The 22,505-nt window shown below is 42.9% G+C and overlaps 1 long non-coding RNA gene across 2 annotated transcripts in view; it reads right to left on the bottom strand.

The window, feature by feature from the left end:
- The window catches only part of LOC123652406, a 30,075-nt gene extending 11,540 nt beyond the window's left edge, over positions 1 to 18,535 (bottom strand). For both annotated transcript variants that reach the window (XR_006741742.1, XR_006741741.1), the window contains exon 1: positions 16,922 to 18,535. This is a non-coding gene — a long non-coding RNA (uncharacterized LOC123652406). The remainder of the gene's footprint in view (positions 1 to 16,921) is intronic.
- Between the last annotated feature and the right edge of the window lie 3,970 nt (positions 18,536 to 22,505).

Genomic DNA, 22,505 nt, shown 5'->3' with positions numbered 1-22,505 from the left:
GTCCACAACATTCAAACTTTTCACCACAAGCATGATTTACTTTTGAAATGAGAAAAAGCACTAATTTTGCTTAAAATAAATAAAACACAAAAGAAGCTCTAAGCAGCGACACATGTTTCTTTGAAGTCGTCACAGCAGCCCTAGGAGGCATCCTGTGCTTTTAAATGTCTGAGAAACTGATTCTAGGAGAGCACACTGGGAGGCAACACCCTTGCTCTGACACACAGACCTGTTCGATAAAATACAAATCAAGGGAATTTGTAAGCCACAGCGAGGCTCAGAAACTAGGTAACCGTCCCTGTGCACCAGAAATAGAAGAGTAACCCATCTGGGAGCAGGACTGAGGCCAGTGCCTCCGGGGTCAGGCCCTGGAAACTGGCAAAGGGCCACAGGGAGTAAAGGGGATGCATGTGGGAATGGGGGCCAGCACAGCTCACTGCTGGGAATGGACCTGCCGACAGAGGCCGCTCTCCAGCTGGTGAAAGGCACTGGAAAAAGCTGAACCTTGATTTTTTCTTTTTGTTCAAGGTTATTTACCCTGGATGAATCTTAAAATCACCTAGGGACTTTTTTTTTTTTTTGAAAATTTTTTTTATTAATTTGAGAGAGAGAGGGAGGGTGATGGAGCGAGAGAAACAACCATGTGAGAGAGAAACATCAATCAGACCCCAGGCACCTTGACTGGGATGGAACCTGAAACCTGGGCATGTACCCTGAGCTAGAATCAGAATAGAACTAGTGACCTTTTAGTGCATGGAGGACACTCAACCAACTGAGCCACACCAGCCAAGGCCATCTAAAAACTCCTTTTAAAAAATACTATTGCTCTGCCCAGTTGGTTTGGCTCAGTGATTGACAGCCTATGAACCAGGAGGTCATGGTTGGATTCCCAGTCAGGGCATAAGCCCAGGTTGAAGGATCGATCCCCAGTGTGGGGAGTGCAGGAGGCAACCGATCAATGATTCTCTCTCATCATTGATGTTTATATCTCTCTCTTTCTTCCTCTCTGAAGTCAATAAAAATATATTTTAAAGGCATAAAAAAAAAATTATTGCCCAGAAATTCTGATTTAATTTTTAAATTTTCTGTCTCTCTCCCTCTCTCTTCTAAAAGTCTCTCTTGGAGATTCTAAAACACATCCAAGATTGAGATATCACTGAAACTTTGGGCTTATATAGAAGTAGGAAAATACAAACAAACTCTGTCCAGGCATGCCAAGCAAGCCACCAGGTGAAAAGACTTGGAATTTTCCCCCATTATGACCTCAGCATGGGCATTTCTAACCCTCTCTAAGGACTAAGCCTCTAACCTTCTAACCCTTTGTAAGGGCTGCTTTGAGACTGGTGGCTCTGGGGTGGGGTCTAACACTGCAGGCCAGGGTGGGGTATACCGAGGGGGGAAAATGTCCATCCAAAGGTAAGTGGACAAATCCATATATACATGACATTTTCATATAACAGAATACTATATAACAGTGAAGTTTAATAATCCAGCTGTAGCATGGTACCAACATGGATAACCCTCAAAACCATGGTGGGGAGTTATAAAAGCAGCTTGCAGCCCGGCATGGTATGTTATGACATCATTCATTTTAAATTTAAGCTTGGCTTAGCTGGTTTTGCCCAGTGGATAGAGCATCGACCTGAGGACTGAAGGGTCCTGAGTGTGATTCTAGTAAAGGGCACATGTTTGGGTTGCAGGCTCAATCCCCATTCGGGGGTGTGCAGGAGGCAGCCAATCAATGATTCTCTCTCATCATTGAGGTTTCTATCTCCCTTTCCCTTCCTCTCTCTGAAATCAATAAAATCTATATATATAAAAGGCTAATATGCTATATGTCCCTCCCACTGTCCAACCGGTTGCTTTGATACACACTGACCACCAGGGGGCAGACACTAAACACAGGAGCTGCCAAACTGCAGTGACTTGGCAGCAACAGTTCTCAGTCAACGCACCCCAAAACCAGAGAGGAGGGAGCCTGATTTCTCACAGAGCCACACGATTCCACCTTTAGCCAGGATTACGTTGTTGCTGGGACCACAAATCTGGTTTACTACACACTTGTGTTTGCGTTCCACCCACTGTATGACAGCAACTTTGCTGACTGCTCTCTCACACTCTGGGACCCCTCAGAAGATATTGGAGAGCCAGTTTTGGTCCAATCCCTGCAGGTCAGGCCGAGGGACCCCACCTGCCTGAGTGAGACAGACGCCCTTAGAGCCACAGTGCCACCTCAGGTGAGGGTGGGGAGGGACCGGGGGAGGTTGGCTCCAGGACGTGAATCCGTGCACTGGGTCACTAGTATATATATATATATATATATATATATATATATATATATATATATATATATTTAAACTATAGGAAACAAAAAGTACATATTGTTTGTGGCTAAATACATATTTACTAAAACCATAAAAATAGCCATGAAAATCAAACACACCAACGTAAGGACCGTGGTTACCTTGGGAGCTAGGGAGTCTTCCAGAGGACCAGACTTGGATGACCCTCAAAGGCATCACACTGTGTGTGAGAAGCCCGTGTTAAAAGATCGCCCAGGCCATGCTTTCATTAGCACATTTGTGAAAAGACAAAACCAGAATGATGAAAACAACCTAGTGGTTGCCAGGGTCAAATGATCAGACCCTTCTGTGTCCTGAGTGTGGGGACAATGTCAGTCTACAGTGTATTAAAACTCAGGGGACTGAAAGTCACAAAGATGCACAGCAGCACTTCCCAGGAGCTAGGGGGAGAGAGAAAATGGGAACTTCGTTCGGGAAGATGAGAAACGTTCTGGAGCTGGATGGTGTGATGGCTGCAGAGCAATGTCAACATCTCTCATGCCACTAAGCTGAACACTTAGAAAAAGTTAGGATGGTAAATGTTGTTATGTATCTTCTACCACAGTAATAAAAAAAAGGGGGGGGGGGGTAATTTAAAAAAAAACCATAGGAATCTACACCAAAAGATGAGGGGGAAAACCAGTTTTATTGTATTTTATTGTATGGTAATTAAAAAGAGAAAATCTGAAGCAAATTTGCAAAATGTTAAGGTGTATTAATCTACATGACAGCTACATTTATGTCTGTTACTCAATTTTGAGCACATTTCTGCATGTTTAAAATGTCCTGCCTGGCCAGTGTGGCTCAGTGGTTGAACGTCGACCTATGAACCAGGAGGTCACTATTCAATTCCCAGTCAGGGCACATGCCCAGCTTGAGGTTCGATCCCCAGTAAGGAGTGTACAGGAGGCAACCAATCAATGATTTTCTTTCATCACTGATGTTTCTATTTTTTCCCTCCCTCTCCAGTCCTCTCTGAAATCAATAAAAATATACTTAAAGAATAAATAAGTAAATGTCCTGATATGCTTTTAATAGTTTAAGATAGAATCAAAATTTTAGGGCTGCTAGAAGCTTTTGAGATTATTTCCTTCATATTCCTTACTTGAACAGAGAGAAACTGAGTTTTCTCAGCTAAAGCCACTGTTCTGTGCACGCTGATAATTCAGTGCTGAAGTTTCTAATTGATAATAAAATTAGGCTTCTTCAATTTGGGAGAGCTCTTGAAATAAATTTTTAAAAAACTACAAGAGCGTGCTCAACTTCCCCCTAGTCTATAGGAAACAATTTCTACATAATCAGAAGCCAAATAAGTATTCTAAAGTACAGAGTTAAAATTTAATTAGCAGCCTTCTTCAAAAGAACTATTCCAACAACTTTAAAAGAAAAAAGTCACAGAAAGTATCAGTTTTACTGAGATATTCAAATGGATCTCATAAAGCATTTTAGTTTGTTTCATCTCATCTTTGCATCTGCCTATCTTTGCTTTCACCCTACTGTCCTCCTTTCTAAACACAACTTCATAATGAATAACTTCTGTGACCTCTCTCACCCTATGTCTAGAGTGAGGATTTTTTTAATTAGAACAACTTTTTTTAAATTTTATTTTAGAAAGTAATACTTTGTAAAACTCTCCGATGGGAAAAAAATATTCTGCTGTGGCATCTGCAGGGTTCTTGGTTGCAACCAACAGCCAAGGAAACCAGGTCTGCACAGGGCAAAACTTGAGGAAGAAAGCCCAGCCAAGGACCTGTCCCTCCCTCAACATAATCTTGTGTTATTACTTTGTTTAAGACTCTGCTGTTGGGACCAATGCCACCAGCAGGATTCTCACCTTGCTGCAGCCATCATGAAGAATTTCTCAGCTGATAAAATGCTTTCTATGTGTCATTCCACTGACACAGAAGGCTCTGCGTGTGGGCATCTGGTTAGTTGAGCCTAGGTCCGTAGTCCATTCTTTTGCTGCCAGGAACTTCTTTAAAGGGAGTCTGAACCCCACATTTCTTTTTTAAAAATTTTTCTTTTTTAAATATATTTTATTGAGTTTTTACAGAGAGGAAGAGAGAGGGATAATAGAGTTAGAAACATCGATGAGAGAGAATCATCCATCAGCTGCCTCCTGCACACTCCCTACTGGGGATGTGCCCACAACCAAAGTACATGCCCTTGACCAGAATCAAACCCGGGACCTTTCAGTCTGCAGGCCAACGCTCTATCTACTGAGCCAAACCGGTTTCAGCATGAACCCCACATTTCAATGACACCCACTAGGACTCTACTCCACCACTAGGGAGAAAATTCAACAATGGATAGCAAAACAAACAAGAATTGTCTACCCTACTGGATGTCTGTAGACTTCCAGACACCTCCTGTGCCCTTTTTTCCTTAACCTCCCCTCTTCGCTCCACCCCACCCCCTGGGCTTCCACCTTAAGCCTTTGGGCAGATGTCATAATACTTCATCTTGTATACTCGAGAAGTGTTTTTATATAAATTCTTCCTAATGCACTTTATTAATTCTCTTCAATTCTCCAATCAGTGGAAATCACCACTCACACAACCTTAATATGCAGAAGAGCAGGTGGAGACAGCCTGAGAAATCCTCTTTGCAGTCTGCTTGGGCTGCTGTAACAAAAGACCACAGACTGGGTGGCTTACAGAACAAACATTTCTCGTCTCACACTCTGGGTGCTGGAACTTTAAGATCAAGGTGTCACTAGAGTGGGTTTCCCCTGAGGCCTCTCTCCTTGGCTTACAGATGGTCATAATCTTACTGCCTCTTCACATGGTTGTCTGGATGTGCATGTCTGACTGTGTTTCTAATCTCCTCTTTGGATAAGGACATGAGGCAAATTGCAATGCCTTCAGTTTAACTTAAGTACTTCACTCCCACACCCCAACACATGCCCTCACCCTCCCTAGTGTCTGTGTTCATTGGTTATGCTTATATGCATCCATTCAGGTCCTTTGGTTGATCTCTTATCACCACTACCCTGCAACCACCCCTCACCCCTGCCCCCACTCTCCCCTGACTTCCCTCTGAGGTTTGACAGTCTGTTCGATGCTTCTCTGTCTCTGGATCTATTTTTGTTCGTCTGTTTATGTTGTTCATTATATTCCACAAATAAGTGAGATCATGTGATATTTGTCTTCCTCTGACTGGCTTATTTCGATTAGCATAATGCTTTCCACGTCCATCTATGCTATTGCAAATGGTAAGAGTTCATTCTTTTTTACAGCAGTGTAGTATTCCATTGTGTAGATGTACCACAGTTTTTTAATCCACTCATCTGCTGATGGGCACTTAGGCTGTTTCCAAATCTTAGCCATCGTAAATTATGCTGCTATGAACATAGGGGTGCATCTTTAAATGCCCTATCTCCAAATACAGTCACATTGTGAGGTTCTGAGCATTAGGTCTTCAATATGTGAATTGTGGGGAGAGACACAATTCTACCCATCACCTCTTTCAGGCAAGCATTCTGCCTCAGACAGAGAAAAGAAAAGAAAAGAAAAGAAAGGAAAGGAAAGGAAAGGAAAGGAAAGGGAAGGGAAGGGAAGGGAAGGGAAGGGAAGGGAAGGGAAGGGAAGGGAAGGGAAGGGAAGGGAAGGGAAGGGAAGGGAAGGGAAGGGAAGGAAGGAAAGGAAAGGAAGGAAAGGAAAGGAAAGGAAAGGAAAGGAAAGGAAAGGAAAGGAAAGGAAAGGAAAAGTTCGCTTGCAGAAAGCCATGGGGCACCTCCTTAATTCAATCTTTCATCCATTCTCATTCCACCAATATTTAATGAGAGCCATTTCTGTAATGACATGGTCTGCATAAAACCAACAGAAAAGAGATACTTTCAAAGTGCATGCCTGGTTATGTCTCCCTTCAAGTAGAAACTACTAAACATTTCCCTGTGCCTTTTGGAAGATTCCAAAGTCCTTGCATGGTTTACAACACATTCCAAGATCTGATGCCGCTTGCCTACACAGCTACAGTCCCCTCACATGCCTTTTGCTCCTGCTAAACGACTTGCAAATAATGGTTCTCCAAACAAGTTATGCTGAGTTTCTCTTCACTGTGTGATCCCAGGGGGGAAAAAAATGTGTTTTTTCGACAAATATTTAATTATCACCTCTTTTCTGAATCTGTGCTAGGCCCTGGGGCAGATAACAAAACTCCATCTTCAAAGACCTAATATGGAGGAAATGTCAGACAAATAAACAAAAACTACAATTTTTACATAAAAGTGCAATCGGTGGGCACCGGAGTGTAGATTTGTGCACGTGTGTTAGGATCTTAGAGGAGGATCTCCTGAAATATACAGAGCCACTAGTTTCTCCGGCAAAGCAACAAACCAGCCTCCACAATGAGCCTAAGGAGAAGGCCAGTCTATGGCACAACCTGTATGCTGTGCTAACACACTGCAGAAATTACATCAGAAATGTGGTTCCAGTTATTAAGAATGAGATAAGCGACATCTTATATAGCTAATGAAATGGAAATGATTACACACCCACCCAAATAGGTACAGACCTCAGTGGAAATTAAAATCCCTTTTTGCCAGCATGACACGCTCCTGAAAATCACATGGGCCAACCCCCGCCCACGCCTGTCCACCAAGCCCAAGGCGGCCTGGGTCATTCATCACCTGGAAGGAGCAGCCCCAGTCGGCTGATGCTCTAAAACAGAACCATGCCACTAGTAGTGAGGGTTATTTCCTTCATGTTTAAAACCTTCCAGCATGGTTCCCAGGAAGTTACCAGATCCAGAAAGCTGAAAAAGGAAACTGGAGAGAGAATAAGGACAGGCATGGTTAAGCTGCCAGCGTTACACAGGCTGAACCCTTCCCTCTAAGACCGCTGAGAATGCTGGCTGTCACGTAGGCCTCTGATTTCGTGCACGGCTGAGTTCACAGCCAGAAGGGGAAATTCCAAGAGATTATAACAAAGAGAGAACATAAACGAAAAGTAGTAGGTGATGCACTGACTGAACAGTTACTCAACTGGGTGAGATAATATTGGTATCAGTTTCCAAGGAGTTTGGGTGTAATGTCACGTGGAGACAGGAAAGGGGTGCTGAGTGCCCCTGGGGCAGGGACCCCTGTGTAAAGCCCGGACTCCCAAAGGGCGCACCGTCAGGGAGAGGTAGACTAACAGTGATACACCACAGGCACACCGACCCAGGGCGCGTGTCTTCACCCACATTCTGAGTAAGGAAAAAGGTCAGTGTCGGTGGGGCACTTACCAATGTATTGCTTTTCAGTTACAAACTCACCTTTTAGTACCTGGTTTGTGATACATTGGACACTTAGGCATTTCTCCTTTTCAGTGAAGCGCAATACAATGCTTGGTCAGCAGAGGGCACAGGCGGGACACTGCCTTGGGAAGGGGGTTCTCCTCCTGGTTTCTCTGTCCTGGGTTTGGCTTTTTCTTGCTGCTTCATATCTGGTCAGCAGTGTGTGTGTAGAGGGACATCCTGTTCGTCACTGTCCCTCCGTGACCTCAAGTCCCCGGCCCCAGCTCTGGCCCAGGCCTGCGATCACCTTTCCATGGCCCTCCTGACAGAGATACCATGTGATCCAGACTCCATGCCCACAATAGTGTCCCAGGTCCCTGTGTCTCCCACAGGGCAGCTTTGGCATGACTGCACCCCGGAGAGTTGTTGTCTGCCTGCCCCACAACGATGGATCCGCTCAACCCTGGGCAGCCCAGGAAGCGAGGGAGCTTCTCCTGAGCTCAACCACATCTTCACCAATGACGTGTGAGCCCAGGCTTAGGGAAGGCCCTCATCCCAAGCTTGTCTTCCCTTTTAGCATTCGCTTTATATCTTTTCAGTTACTCTCTTATCATTGCTAATGATTCCTTAAACTAAACCAATTTAAATTATTTTGTGGTTTATGCCCTGACCAGTTTGGCTCAATGGATAGAGCGTTGGCCTGTGGACTGAAGGGTCCCAGGTTCGATTCCAGTCAAGGGCATATACCTTGGTTGCGGGCATATCCCCAGTAGAGGGTGTGCAGGAGGCAGCTGGTCGATATTACTCTCTCATCAATGTTTCTATCTATTCCTCTCCCTTCCTCTCTGTAAAAAAAATAAATAGAAAATAAAAAAATAAATTATTGTGCACTTTCTGTCTCCTGATTATATCCAGTCAAATATAACTGGTAAGGCAAAATCCTTGGCCTATGCCTTATTAAGGGTTCAAATTTACATTATCTAGCAGGAGTAAACACAAAAACATTATGAAGGAATAGCTTGCATGGCATTCTCACAGTAAAAAAGCATGCTGAATATGAATTCACAACCCAAAATGTTTAAACTCACAAAAAGTAATCCTTCATAAAATAGTGTTTGTTGTCAAACGTGATAAGTATGGGGCTTAGAACTCCAATAATTTCTGATAATGTAACAATTTTAAAAACATATTATAGGATATGCTTAAAAAATTAATAACAGAAGGAATTTCCTTAAATGTAAAAGGAATAAACAATTCAATAAAAAGACAAAGGTTATATGATTTCTGTTTATTTCCTGATTTGGGTGGTGTTTCCATGGATATGTTCATTCTTTGAACATTTATAGAGCCATCCTTTTATGATTATGCACTTTTATGAATGAATCATATATTTCATATATATGTTTATAAAATACATATGTAAATTTATACATAATTTGTAGGTAAAAGAGACAGGAAATATTTTAGAAATAAAACACTATCTATGAAAACTTTGGGGATATAGATAAAGCAGTACTTATAGAGAGGAAATTCATTAAGTAACTATTGATAAAGAAAAATCAAAGAGCTAAGAAATGAGACAAAGAAAACAGTAAATTCAAAAACCATAGAAGAAAGGAAATCATCAGGAAAATCATGCCTGATAAATTGTGAATATTAAAGTTTCCAGTGTTACTGTCTCCTTGCCTTCACTGATAGTCCATCTGGGCAAATAGGACCCCTGGTTCCTGAAAGGCCCTTTGCCTGAGGGCTTTTGCTAATTCAGGCAAACATGGACTTCAGTGTTGGGGCGGGGGGGGGGGGGGGGGGGCGCGAGTGTCCCTCAGCCCAGCTTGCAACTTCTCCAATCTGAGACCCCTCGAGGGATGTTCGACTGCCCATTTAGGACCCACTTGGATCGGGCCTAAACGGGCAGTCAGACATCCCTCTCACAATCCAGGACTGCTGGCTCCCAATTGCTTGACTGCCTGCCTTCCTGATTTCTCCTAACCATTCTGCCTGTCAGCCTGATCACCCTAACCACTCCCATGCCAGCCTGATTGATGTCTAACTGCTCCTCTGCCAGCCTGTTTGCCCCTAACTTCCCTCCTCTGCCAGCCTGATCACCCCTAACTGCCCTTCCCTGCAGGGTTGATCACCTCCAACTGCCCTCTCTTGCAGGCCTGGTCCCTCCCAACTGCCCTCCCCTGCTGGCCATCTTGTGGTGGCCATCTTGTGTCCACATGGGGGCAGGATCTTTGTCTACATGGGGGCAGCCATAGTGTGTGTTGGAGTGATGGTCAATCTGCATATTACTCTTTTATTAGATGGGATAGAGGCCTGGTCATGGGTGGGGGCCAGCTGGTTTGCCCTGAAGGGTGTTCCAGATCAGGGTGGGGTTCCCTAGGGCATGAGGTGGCCTGGGTGAGGGGCCTGTGGTGGTTTGCAGACCAGCCATGCCCCCTGGCAACCCAAGCAGAGGCCCTGGTACCTGGAATTTATCTACCTTCTGCAATTGAAACTTTGTAGCCTGGAGCAGAGCCACGCCTCCTGCTCGCTCCAGCTGCGGCCATTTCTGTTTGGATTTGTTTACCTTCTATAATTGAAACTTTGTAGCCTTGAGTGGAGGCCTGGGCCCCCCAAGGTGTGTGGAAAGCTTAGCTTCCTCCGTTGCCATGGAAACCCAAGCTTCCCTCCTGGTAGCCATCTTGGTTGGGTTTATTTGCATACTCGCTCTGATTGGCTGGCGGGCATAGCTTGTGGGTGTAGTGGACTGATGGTTAATTTGCATATTATTCTTTTATTAGGTAGGATTAAGGGGACCCCAATTTCGATGAGATCTATAATATCACTTTTCCAAAGTCTCTTGTAACCCAGAATGGCCATATGACATAGTTTTGGTCAAGGAGAGGTAGGCAAAAGTCCCAGAGAGGCTTCCTGATGCAATAAAACAAAAACAACAAAGTTAAGGTATGGAGAAGAGCTTTTTATGTCTTTTTTCTACTGGAATAGAACAGGCAACAGTGGCAGCTGTGATTCAGACCATGAGGATGGGGGCCACCTGAGAGGGTGAGCAGGGTGGAGAAGAAGCCAGAGAGCAGCCTGGTCCTGTGGGCATCTCAGAGATACCACATCAGCCCTGAACTGCTACCTCCAAACGTCTCCTTCTGGCGGAAAAATAAACTTTCTAAAGCCACTGTTTTTTTTTCATTTTTTCTGTTATAAGCTCCTGAACCCAGTCCTATGTGGTATGTTGGTACATGGGTTTTATTCTTTACTTTTCTTTCTATTGAAATGTCTCATAATTAAAATTATTTTAAAATGTAAAGAAATGACAGGAAAGAGGGGAAAGCAGAAACAACTTTGCCAAATAAGTGCAGCCTCTCCATTCCATTGAGTCTGGCCGAAGGAAATTAATAACTGCGTCGAGACGTTCCCTCTGTTTCTGAAAAGCTGTTCAAGAAGAATCTGATTCCTTTTCCAAGTTTGAAAAAAAATCCAAGTGGAGTAGTGTGCCCTTCTGCTGTGTCAGATTATTGCTTTCACAGTCCTGAGCGCTAGTGGGGAGCAAGAGTGTCTTCTTATCGGCTCGGTACCACGTTTGCAGCTGGAGGAGCTGAGCAGGTCTGACCTATGTTGCATCCCTTACTATGACACTGCTTGTTCATACTGTGTCACATGGTGAGCCACATTAAGGTGGTTTTTAGCAAACAACTGAAAATGACCAGGCAACTGGTTGGGGCAGAAAAGGAATGTATGGGAAGGAAGCTCACATGACTGAAGAAACCAAGTGGGAAAGAGGCAGAAATAAACATCTTCAAAGATGTAGTGGTAGGACAGCTCAAAGGCTTTGGCAGGCCACTGATTGACGAAATGATTCCAATAATTATTTTATCCTGTTACACTTCAACCCAAATTCAAAGATGTGTGTTTGTCTGTTTGCACTTGCATGCGAGAGAGAGAGAGAGAGAGAGAGAGAGAGAGAGAGAGAGAGAGAGAGAGAGGGATCCTTGTTAGCTAGTATTAGCCTTGGGCCTGGATTTGAAGAAAGTGGTGAACAGAGCCTTTATATTCTGAAAGGAAGAGCATGCCACTGGTTGGTCACATCTCTGCACAGATGTAAGAGTGTTACTGCTCTGAGAGTGAGTTGAACCACTGTAATGAACGGGTTTCAATACTGTGTGCAGAAAGAAAGTAGTTATTTTAATCCTAGAAATTTCCCAAACCACTGTTTTTCTACAGTTTTGAATTATACACATACTGCTGGTGGAGAATCCTATTTCTGCAGATAGTTTTGAAAGTGTATTTCTAAATGTTCCTGTCAAACGAATGTACAGGTATTGTCATCAGCTGAAAAGTATACTGTTCAGAACAGGAACTTGTTAGACATTAAATCAGAAAACAGGAACCTTTAAACTTATCTTTACAAAAAATCCAAAGATCATTCCAAGGTAAAGTGTTACCTTATAACATTATTTATTTAAACAAGTAAACTATCTTAGGTCAATAAATATGTAGACAATGACCCCTTTTATACTACAATAAGTTAGACTTTGTTTTGAAAAAAAGCTTTGGAACTTACTTTCTGAAAGTGTTCAATTCTTTTTTTCATCATTTTGAAGTTCATTAACTAACTGGCAATTTTGTTTTCTTAGACCTTTGGTTGACATTTCTATTTACTTTTAATCTGTCCTTTTGGTATGCAATCAAAATAACAAAGCAGAGCACATTTAAAACTCAACTATGAAAAATCGGTCTGGTTTGTGGTTCCACATAATACATGAACACATACACATTTACCTTTTTCTCCAGAGACCACATTAGGATGAACCTTCAGGAATAAAAAAGGACAACATCAACAATAATTAAAAGGAACAGGGATACATGAGAGACTCCGTGCATTTATACAAGATGAAAGTGGACCAGTAATGTGATTTCTGGGAATGTAGTAGCTTGACTATTCTGAAGGGTTCTAGTGCTAAAAATGAAGTCTGGCATACATTACAACAAACATGACTTTACACATTACTGAGATCACAATAAAGGGAACCCTCCAGCTGAAACCGGTTTGGCTCAGTGGATAGAGCTTCGGACTGCAGACTGAAAGGTCCCAGGTTCGATTCCAGTCAAAGGCATGTACCTTGGTTGCGGGCACATCCCCAGTGGGGGGTGTGCAGGAGGCAGCTGCTCCATGATTCTCTCTCATCAATGTTTCTATCTCTGTATCCCTCTCTCTTCCTCTCTGTAAAAAATCAATAAAATATATTTTTTAAAAAGGGAACCCTCCAAAAACCAAAAGTCAGAAAAGAAAAACAGAGGAGGAGGTGAGGGAGAACAAAAGGATGGAGAAGAACTTAAGAAAAAAGGTGAGTCACATCCAAAGGAGGAAGCAGTCCCCAGTATAATGTAACTTCATTCTCCATGCAGTTTATGTACTGCTCACACCATCAAACTATGGAATTTTGCATAATAAAAAGAACATGAGCCCTAGCCAGTTTGGTTCAGTGGATAGGCCTGTGGATGGAAGGGTCCCAGGTTAATTTCTTGTCAAGGGTACATGCCCAGTGCCTGGCTCGATCCTCAGTGTGGGCTGTGAAGGAGGCAGCCAATCAATGATTCTCTCTCATCATTGATGTTTCTATCTCTCTCTCTTTCTCCCTCCCTCTCTGAAATCAATAAAAATATTTTTTTTTTAAAGAGGAAGAAGAATAGGATATACAGGAAAGCTAGGATTTGGGAGAAAAAACTTCTAAATATGTAAGGTCTCATAAAAAATTGACTGAAAGCCTCCAAATAAAAGCCTAATATACAAACCAAATGAACGGCAGAACAACCAGTTGCTATGGCATGCTCTGACCACCAGGGAGCAGATGCTCAATGCAGGAGCTGCCCCTAACTCACAGGCCCCAGGCCAGTCAAGACAGGTGCCAGCAGGGACCCCCTACATCGCCAGAGGGAGGCAACCGGTGGTGGGACGAATGGGGGAAGAGGCCAGTGAACAGGCAGTGACAGGCTGGCCAAGGCAGGTGCCAATGGGGGACCCCCAATTGACCCACCAGTTGCTCCACAGATCAGCCCTGATTGCCAGCCAGGTCTATGGACCCTATCTGTGCACATATTTCGTGCACTGGGTCTCTCGTATGATAATAAAAGTAAATAAACATGTGCATAAATGCTACTGCCATTTTATTTTTCTAATAAACAAACACAATAGTGGTCATAGACAAAGACCAGTCTGCTTGCTGCAGTGCAGTGCTGTAGCTCCGGGTCCTAGAGAAGAGCTGGAAAGAAGGACGGCATTCTCAGGCTGAAAGGCTGGGACATCAGATGTGGTGTCTGCGTTTCTTTGTGGAAAAGATTCATTGTCCATTTACCTTTCTTTTGCTGTGACCTAAAACAGAAACCCTACCTTGGTTGTTTCCCAGCTGCCTCTTTTCATAAGGAAGCTGTAAAGGCAGTTTCAGACGGGGTCAGACTCAGGGTGCCATCCTGATGCTGTGAGCACTGCAGTCCTTAGCTCCAGCCCCTTACCAGTCCCTGTCAGCACCGATGAGTGCCCATCTCTCCTTCCTTTGGGTTTTTTCAGTGCTGTCTCTGATGGGATGTGATATCACCTGTTCACTCATACTAGTATTTAAATGTATAATTCTAAGCGTCTCAGTACTTTAATACCTTATTTTGACTACTACTTGGATTCATATAACCAGTGTTTAGTTGTGATTGGAATGCTGTCTTTAATATTTATATTAAGAAGAACATACAAGCTTTGGAGAACAGTGTAATACATGCTTATAGTTTATCTGGATATACTGAGGAAAGAGAAAAATTGAAGGGTGTGCATGCATGTGTATGCATGCATGTGTGCATGCACGGGTGCACACACGTGTGTGTGTGTGTGTGTGTGTGTGTGTGTGTGTGGTGTAAACTTTCATGAAACACTGTGTTCACCAGAGTGGCTTTTTATTTTTTTAATCCAATGTCTGGCACAATCACAAAGCATAGGCAAATTGTGGATAGGCTAATACAATTTCTAGTGTTGGCAATTTTATTCCTTTGCTTATTTATTGTAAGTATGTGAATTTTTTCATTGCAAGCAAATAGAAGAGACTGCAACAATGCAAAAAGCAAGATTTCCCCAGAGGCAAATGTTGATAACAGTTATGCAATATGGAGATGAAACCTTGGCAAAGTATGGGCTAAGTCTGAGGTATTTCCAAGAAGCCAGGACCCTTAAAGGGGGAAGAATTCTTGGTTGTAACACTAGGTCCTGTAGGAGATAAATATGCAGTCCCTCTGGATGAAATTAACCACATTTAGGCTCTCAGGATTCTCATAAGCCAATCTCCTTCATGAACATGGAGACATAACTTTAAACAAAATACTGACAAACCATATCCTGTGACATATAAAAGGACCATACATCACACACAAGTAGGAATTACTAGTACTTTAGCAATTCAAGGGTAGTGTAATACTTGTGAATCAGTTCATGTAATTCACTACATTAACAACACAAAAGAGAAGTAGACATTAAGGTAGTCTTAATAGGTAAAAGCAAGTATATGGTAATTACTCATAGCAAATTAGGAATAGAAGTAAACTTCCTTAATCTGATAAAGAGTACCCAAACAAAAAATCTACAGCAAACACATTATTTTATGGTGAAATCATGAAAGCATTCCCCTGGAGATGGGAAATGAAATAAGGATGCTCTTTATCTTCTTTCATTGTGCTGGTTCTAGCCAAAGCAATAAGGCAAGGAAAAAAAAATCATAAAGATTGGGAAGAAAGAAATCACACTCGGTTGTGACTGAGTACATAAAAATCTTAATATATCGAACGGTAATTTTAGAAATATTAAGTAAATGTAGCATAGTTCTTGAATCCAAAGTCAACATATATAAAACACTTTTTATGTGTCAGAATACATAAATAGAATATGGAATATTTTTAAATGATGTCATTGTAATAGTAAAAAACTCAAGCCATCAGGGAAATGCAAATAAAAAACACAACATTATACCACTAAACACCCATCAAAATGGTTATAACAAAAAATTCAGATGATACAAAGTGATGGCAAAGATGAGGGGAAAGAATAATTCTCCTACAATGCTGGCGGGAGTGCAAATTGGTACAGCTACTTGGAAAAACTGTTTGGTACTATCTACTAGAGCAGAATACATATTATTCTATTAACTAGTGATTCCACATCTAAGTATATACTCAATAGACATGTATACCTAAGTCCACCCAAAATATGCATAAGAATGCTTATTGCTGCCGAAACCAGTTTGGCTCAATGGATAGAGCCTCGGCTTGAGGACTGAAGAGTCCAGGGTTCGATTTCGGTTAAGGGCATGTACCTTGGTTGCGGGCATATCCCCAGTAGGGGGTGTGCAAGAGGCAGCTGATCGATGACTCTCTCTCATCGATGTTTCTAACTCTATCTCTCTCCCTTCCTCTCTGTACAAAATCAATAAAATATATATTTTAAAAATAAAAAAATAAAGAATGCTTATTGCAAAACTATTGTAATGTCCAAATATTGGCCAGACCATAAGTGTCCATCAACATTAGATAATTAAAGTGTGATATATTCATACAATAAAATACTACACAGAAATAAGGAATGAAATATTAGTATATCATCAACAGGGATAAATCTCACAAATGTAATGGTGAACAAAGCAAACCAGATTCAATAGAGGGCCTACTGAACAGTTACAAAATTCAAAAGCAAGCTGAACTTGCCTCTAATGTTAGAAGTCAGGAAAATGGATACATTTGGTAGAAAGCAGTGAGTGAAGGAGCATGCAGGGGCCTCTGGGTGGTGATAAAGTGAGTTCTGATTCTAGATACAGGTGCTGGTTACAGAGGTGTGTTCACTTGGTGAAGACTTACCAAACTTTACACTTATGATTTCTGTACTTTGGGGGGGTGATTATACTTCAATTAAAAGGTTTGTTGTTGTTTGTTTGTTTGTTTGTTTGTTGCTTTTTTAAGGAAAGAAAAGAGAGAGCCTAAAGAAACTGGGAGGTGGAAGGGGATGATTCAGACAGGAAGGGAGGAAGCAGTAATGTTTTCATCATAAAAAGTAAAGGAGTCAACAGATACCTTCACCCATGGAACAAGTAATTTAGGCTTAACTATTTTGAGGCCGCCCAGGTGATGAAAAGAAAAGCCACGATGACAAAATGAGTGAGTGTGACAGAAGGAAGTGAAGTAATGAACTAACTCCTTATTTGTCATAGCAGGAAATTCATGAATAATGCCGAAACTAGGTAAAGAAACTAAGTTTCTTAAAACAACAGCTATTAGTTCTTTCTCATAACTCCGTGGGGCTGCTGGGCAGTTCCTCTATTGACTTTGCTGGGGCTCACCTGTGGCTGCACTGCCCTGGAGAGACGGCTGGCTGGACGGTCCAGGGAGCCTTGGCTATCAGCGGGGCTGCCTCAGCTCTTCTCCATGTGGCCTCTCACTCCTCTGCAGGCCAGACCAGCTTCCTTAAGTGACAGCCTCGGGACAGCACTCCAAACAGTCCAAGGCAGAAGCTGCAAGGCCTAGCAAGGCCCAGTCTCAGAATTTGCAAAGTGTTACTTCTGCCCACACTACTGGTCAGAGGAAGTTCTAGGGCCGACCCAGATTCAAGGGGTGGGACATCCACCCTGCCTCTCAGTGGAAGGAGCCACAAAGTCACGTAGCAAAGGGGTAAACACAGCAGGATAGGAGGAATTGTGGCCACATTCACAGTCTACGCCACCTGCCCTCTGCCCACCCTTGTTTACATTTTCTTACATGCAAAACAAAACAGAAAGTTAAAATTGATTGTCTCTGGAAGAGCAGGGACAGGATTTTATTTTCACCCTTAGCCTTTCCCTATTATTCTTTTTAAACACTTGCATGTTCTATAAGAATTAACAGGTCTAGTGTTAAATAAGGTTTAGGATATCTAAATCCCTTCCTCTGAATAGAAAAACTGAAAAAAAGCAGTTCCCCTATCCTCATTTAATAAATGCTGAACAATATTTACTGAATATGGATGTTAGGAACTGTAAGGTCATCAAACAACTCGGGACCAATATCCTTCAGTTTTGCCCTGCTTACGCTATGGGGCTCATGATTCAGTTTAAACACGTGATCGTATATGTGAGAAATGCTTCTGAAACCAGAAATGTTTTACAACTCACTATACATTATCTGTTGCTCCTTGTTTCTGTGCTGTGCTCAGCGCAGTATTAAGCTGTGTAGAGGCCACAGAAGGGCCAGAGAATAAGGCTCCTGCCAGCAAGGAATTAACCATCAAGGTGAGGATGCAAGATGATACCCACAAACCAATTACGGTGCATCATGCAGTCTGTGCAGACAGGAACAATTACTCTGTGCATTGCAGCCTTCTCAGGACCCCGCAGATAATAAGATCTTGATAAATATGCATTAACGAAGGGATGGATCAATTATCTGGCAGCCCATAATTCAGGGCTTGGGCACAGTGCCCACTGTGAGTGCTGGAGGCATCTAAGAATCCGAGGTCGAAGGAGCTGGTTGTACTGAGCTAAGGCACCAAGAGCAGAGGGGGAAGAGGGAGATGGGTTTCTCTCCAATTAGCACGGGGCAAAGCAGTGCCACTGGGAAGATGGATATCCCAGCCCAGGAGAGCCAGGAGAGGAAAGCACACAATGGCAGAAAGGAGTTCAAACAAGGTGGAAGTGGAGAAATGGAAGGAGGACTCTAGGGTCTCCCAGAGCGCCCACCTTCTGCCCGGAGCAGCTGGGGAGACAGGAAGCTGGAGGGAGGTGGGGGATAGGGACAGGATGCACTCCAGCACCTGAGGAGGAGGAGGGAAGGAACCAAACTCCCACCCCCAAGCAGGCCACAGGGGAGCCCCAGTCACAAGCACTGCTCTCCCTCCATAAAGAAGACCCCGCACCTTGTCCTTACACTCTTATTGAGCACCCAGTTCATACTGCAGTCACCCAGGAACACAAATTGGACGTTCTCCCGCTCCCCAGCACAGGAGAGACCCACTTACATACATAACTACGGGCTTTGGAGCATCCCAGGAGGGTGGAAAGCCAGCTCTGACTCAGGCACACTGGGGTTCCTATCCTGCTCCCAGCACTCACAGCTTGAGATCCTTCCACAAGCTGACCTTCCTCAGCCTCAGTCTGTCACTGGAGACCAGCTCCTCCTCCCAGGCTGGGAGGATGCAATGAGGCCCCATGTAAAGCTCTGAGAGTGGTTGGCTCTCCACAGCCTTCATGTGGTCAGAGAGACAGCGGTCAGACCCGGGAGGCTGGAGGAGGTGCTACTTTGGGTCTGGACTTGGAAAGAGGAGAATTTAGATATGCAGAAATGGGTAAGCCAGCGTTTCCCAGGCGGCAGCAAAAGCAAAGCCCCAAATCGGAAAGCCGGTGGAGGGAGCCTGAGGACTTCCATTGGAGTGGCTGAGGGAGGGCAGACAGGGTGTCCTGGGCATTCAGAGCCAGAGCCAGAGCCAGACCTTGCTCTGGAGTCAGCAGGAGCCCTGAAGGATTTCAGAAGGGAAGTGACCATATCAGAGGTGGAAGGGATGGTGGGGGGAGAAGCTGGTGAAGGTGCGCTGGATAGAGAGGGTGCCAGTGGGTGGTGCCTTTCAAAGAGATCTGCTCTGACACATTCTGGGAGAGATCTAAGGTGCAGATGTAATCATTAGGACTCTTTCACAACTGGCTTCAAAGAGGACAAGACTGAGTGACAGGAGAGAAGCTAAAGGGCCATGTTAATGATTGGAGGGGCAACATGGTTGAGGGAATCATCGACACAGTTCATCTAGTCAATCATTCACCAAGACAATGTCTAAGCCCTGGCTGGTTTGGCTCAGTGGTTAGAGTGTCGGCCTGTGATTTGAAGGGTAGCAGGTTCAGTTCCAGTCAAGGGCACAAACCTGGGCTGCAGGCTCGATCCGTGGCCCAGGTTGGGGCGGGTACAAGAGGCAACCAATCAATGTGTTCCTCTCATATCGATGTTTCTCTCCCCCTCCCTTCCACTCTCAAAAAAAAAAAAAAATCAATGGAGAAAATATCCTCTGGTGAGGATTAACAAAAAAAAAAAAAAAAAAAAAAAAAAAAAAAGAAGAAGCATCTGAAAGTACAACCCTGCAACGTTGACAAATGAGCTAGAGTCCAGACGTGCACAAAATGAAAATCCATTGCCCTCTAGATCTCCCTCAAACCTCTTAGGGTCCCATTGCCCCCACCCTCCGTTGCCCAGACCCGTGGCCACACCCACTGTCTCCTCAGGTGAGTGTGGTGTAGACTTTTGAATCCCTACAGCTGCTCCCCTGCTGTGGACTTTGGCAGGTGACTTCACTTGGTTTTTGGGAATCTCTGTAGTCAATTGAGATAAAGGTTAGTCCTGCGGCCATGACTTGCTGCCTGTGAGCTTTAGTCTCTCCAATACAGAGGGAAATCTATTGAAATCCTACAGGCCCTGGGCCGACCGTCCCTTTATGTCCTTGACCTCAAACACTGCTGAGTGCATGTTCAGAGAGCTCGTGTGATTCCCTTTCAGGTTGGTCCAAATACACAGACACTGTTTGCTCATAATAACAAAGTCAGGTCACAACCTGTGAGAATATCTGAACTTATAATAAACTCGGAGGCAGGCACTGGGGTAAATGTTCCAGAGACCTGCAGGTCTGTCTCTTCAGACCAAATTGAAGGGTTAACACTGGTAAATCAATTCCCAACTGAAATCTGATTCAGAACATCTTTCTGCTGGTTTTGAAGTAAAACAGATTTATATAATGTTATTTTCCTTTTGAATCTGGCAATGATCTAATTAGAGTGTCATTATTGTCGGTTGATACGTCTCCACTGAATATTAAGCTGTGTGTATCATATGTGTGCGTGTATAAACCAGGACCATCTCATGGGGAATACAAGGCTCATGACAACCTTCATTTTCACTACATCTAATTTGATGAAGGTTCTGGGCTAGACTTTAATTGTTTATCTCCACGGTTGAGAAGTATGAATGCAGATGTTGTAACACTATGGACCTCCAGTGTGTCCCACAGGAAACAATAGAAAGTGCTCAGTGTGTTAGAGGCGCCGTTTAAAGAGAACATACTCCTATCCACTCAGTCTCCAGTGAGCTTTACCTGCACAGTTTCTTTGCTCAAGTAATGTTCCTCATAAAAATTAAAAATAATAAAACTATATTTTAAAACATCTCTGAGTATTCTATGTCAAGCTTTCTTCTATCTAGTCAGAACATGTAAGGTTTTGCATGCTAGCATTAAGAATAACTTTGAGAGTAGCCTTGCTGTTCCTTTTAAACCATTCAGGTCTTTGTCTTCATCATAATCACCTCATGGGAGAGATAAAGTGAGAGAATAATAATCAGAGTTCCTTCTTGCCTAGAACTAAAGCTGACTCATGAACTCAAGCAGAGAGGGATTGTATTGGAGGCACATCCAAATTGACAGGAATACTTGTAAGAAAACCAATAGCATGAAAAATTAATAAAAAAAAAAAAACAACCCAAAACCTTGAGTTGAGAAAATAGAGATAATTGAAGGGATAGAAAGTACCAAATCACAAACAAACCAGAAAGCTAATAATAACATAAATGTCTAAAGGGAATTATGAAAATATATGTTATGAATGAGTTATATGTAGAATATACATTAGTTACATATAACTAATATTTCTATAAATTCAGGGTTTTGCCTTATGTTATTGTAGTATATATTATATTATTCTTTAGCAAGAAGGTTTGTAAGATAAAGTATAAGTAAGTGTTTTATAATATAAAACTAAAGCAAATAAGTAATGTGACAGAGCCGAAACCGGTTTGACTCAGTGGATAGAGTGTCAGCCTGTGGACTGAAGGGTCCCAGGTTTGATTCCAGTTAAGGGCATGTACATTGGTTGCGGGCACTTCCCCAGTAGGGGACGTATAAGAGGCAGCTGATTGATGACTCTCTCTCATTGATGTTTCTAACTCTCTATCTCTTCCCTTCCTCTCTGTAAAAAATCAATAAAACCTATTAAAAAAAATGTGACAGAAAAGATGAGGTGTATAGATAATATATTTATCATTCTAGGAGGTCATGATTCGGGTAATAGGTATTACAGAAACGTGAAGAAAATGGAGAGAAGACACTTATTTAAAATAATGGAATAGCCCTATCCAGTTTGGCTCAGTGGATAGTGTTGGCCTGTGGACCAAAAGGTTCTCAGGTTTAATAATGGTCAAGGGCATGTACCTTAGTTGCAGGCTCAATTCCCAGCCCTGGTCAGGGTGCATGCAGGAGGCAACCAATCAATGTGTTTCTCTTTGTCTTTCCCTTTCTCTTACTCTTTCCCTAAAAATCAATGGAAAAATATCCTCTGGTGAGGATTAACAAAAATATCAATAATGGAATAAATATTCCAAAATGAAAGTTATGTCGTCAGAGAATGACTTTGCTCAGCACAATAACATTTCTGAAAGATCCACAATGAGACAAGTAATATCAAGAATAAGGAAATATAAAAATCCTCCACGATGCTGGTGGGTACGGGCAGAGTAACTACCTACAAAAGCTAAGAAACAGGCTGACTTCTCATAAGCAACACTGGATGTCAGAGAAACTGGAAGGAAAATGATGTTGTAAGGTAGAATTGTATACCAGCCAAGCTACCCATCAAATGTGATTGATCCAAATAAAGACATTTTCAGACAAACAATGCCTCAATACTTCTGACCTACTTCAGAAGTTCCTTAGAGATGTACTCAATCAAAAATGAATGAGAACAACTCAGAAGGAGAAAGACATGGGATCCAGGAAACTCAGAAGAATGGCTATACCAACGAGGGGAGGAACACATAGACTCTGCAAGAGTAGGATACGTCTGAAAGGCTTACTAAACTTGAGATTGCGATAAAGACATTCTTTTAGTCAGAAAGAAAAGAAAGAAGGGAGAAAGATAAAAGATG

The sequence above is a fragment of the Pipistrellus kuhlii genome, unplaced genomic scaffold (genome assembly GCF_014108245.1).
Source record: "Pipistrellus kuhlii isolate mPipKuh1 unplaced genomic scaffold, mPipKuh1.p scaffold_m20_p_1, whole genome shotgun sequence".
Taxonomy (NCBI): Eukaryota; Metazoa; Chordata; class Mammalia; order Chiroptera; family Vespertilionidae; genus Pipistrellus; species Pipistrellus kuhlii.
Note: the sequence above shows the minus strand (reverse complement) of the source record. Positions and strands in the feature narration are given on the sequence as shown.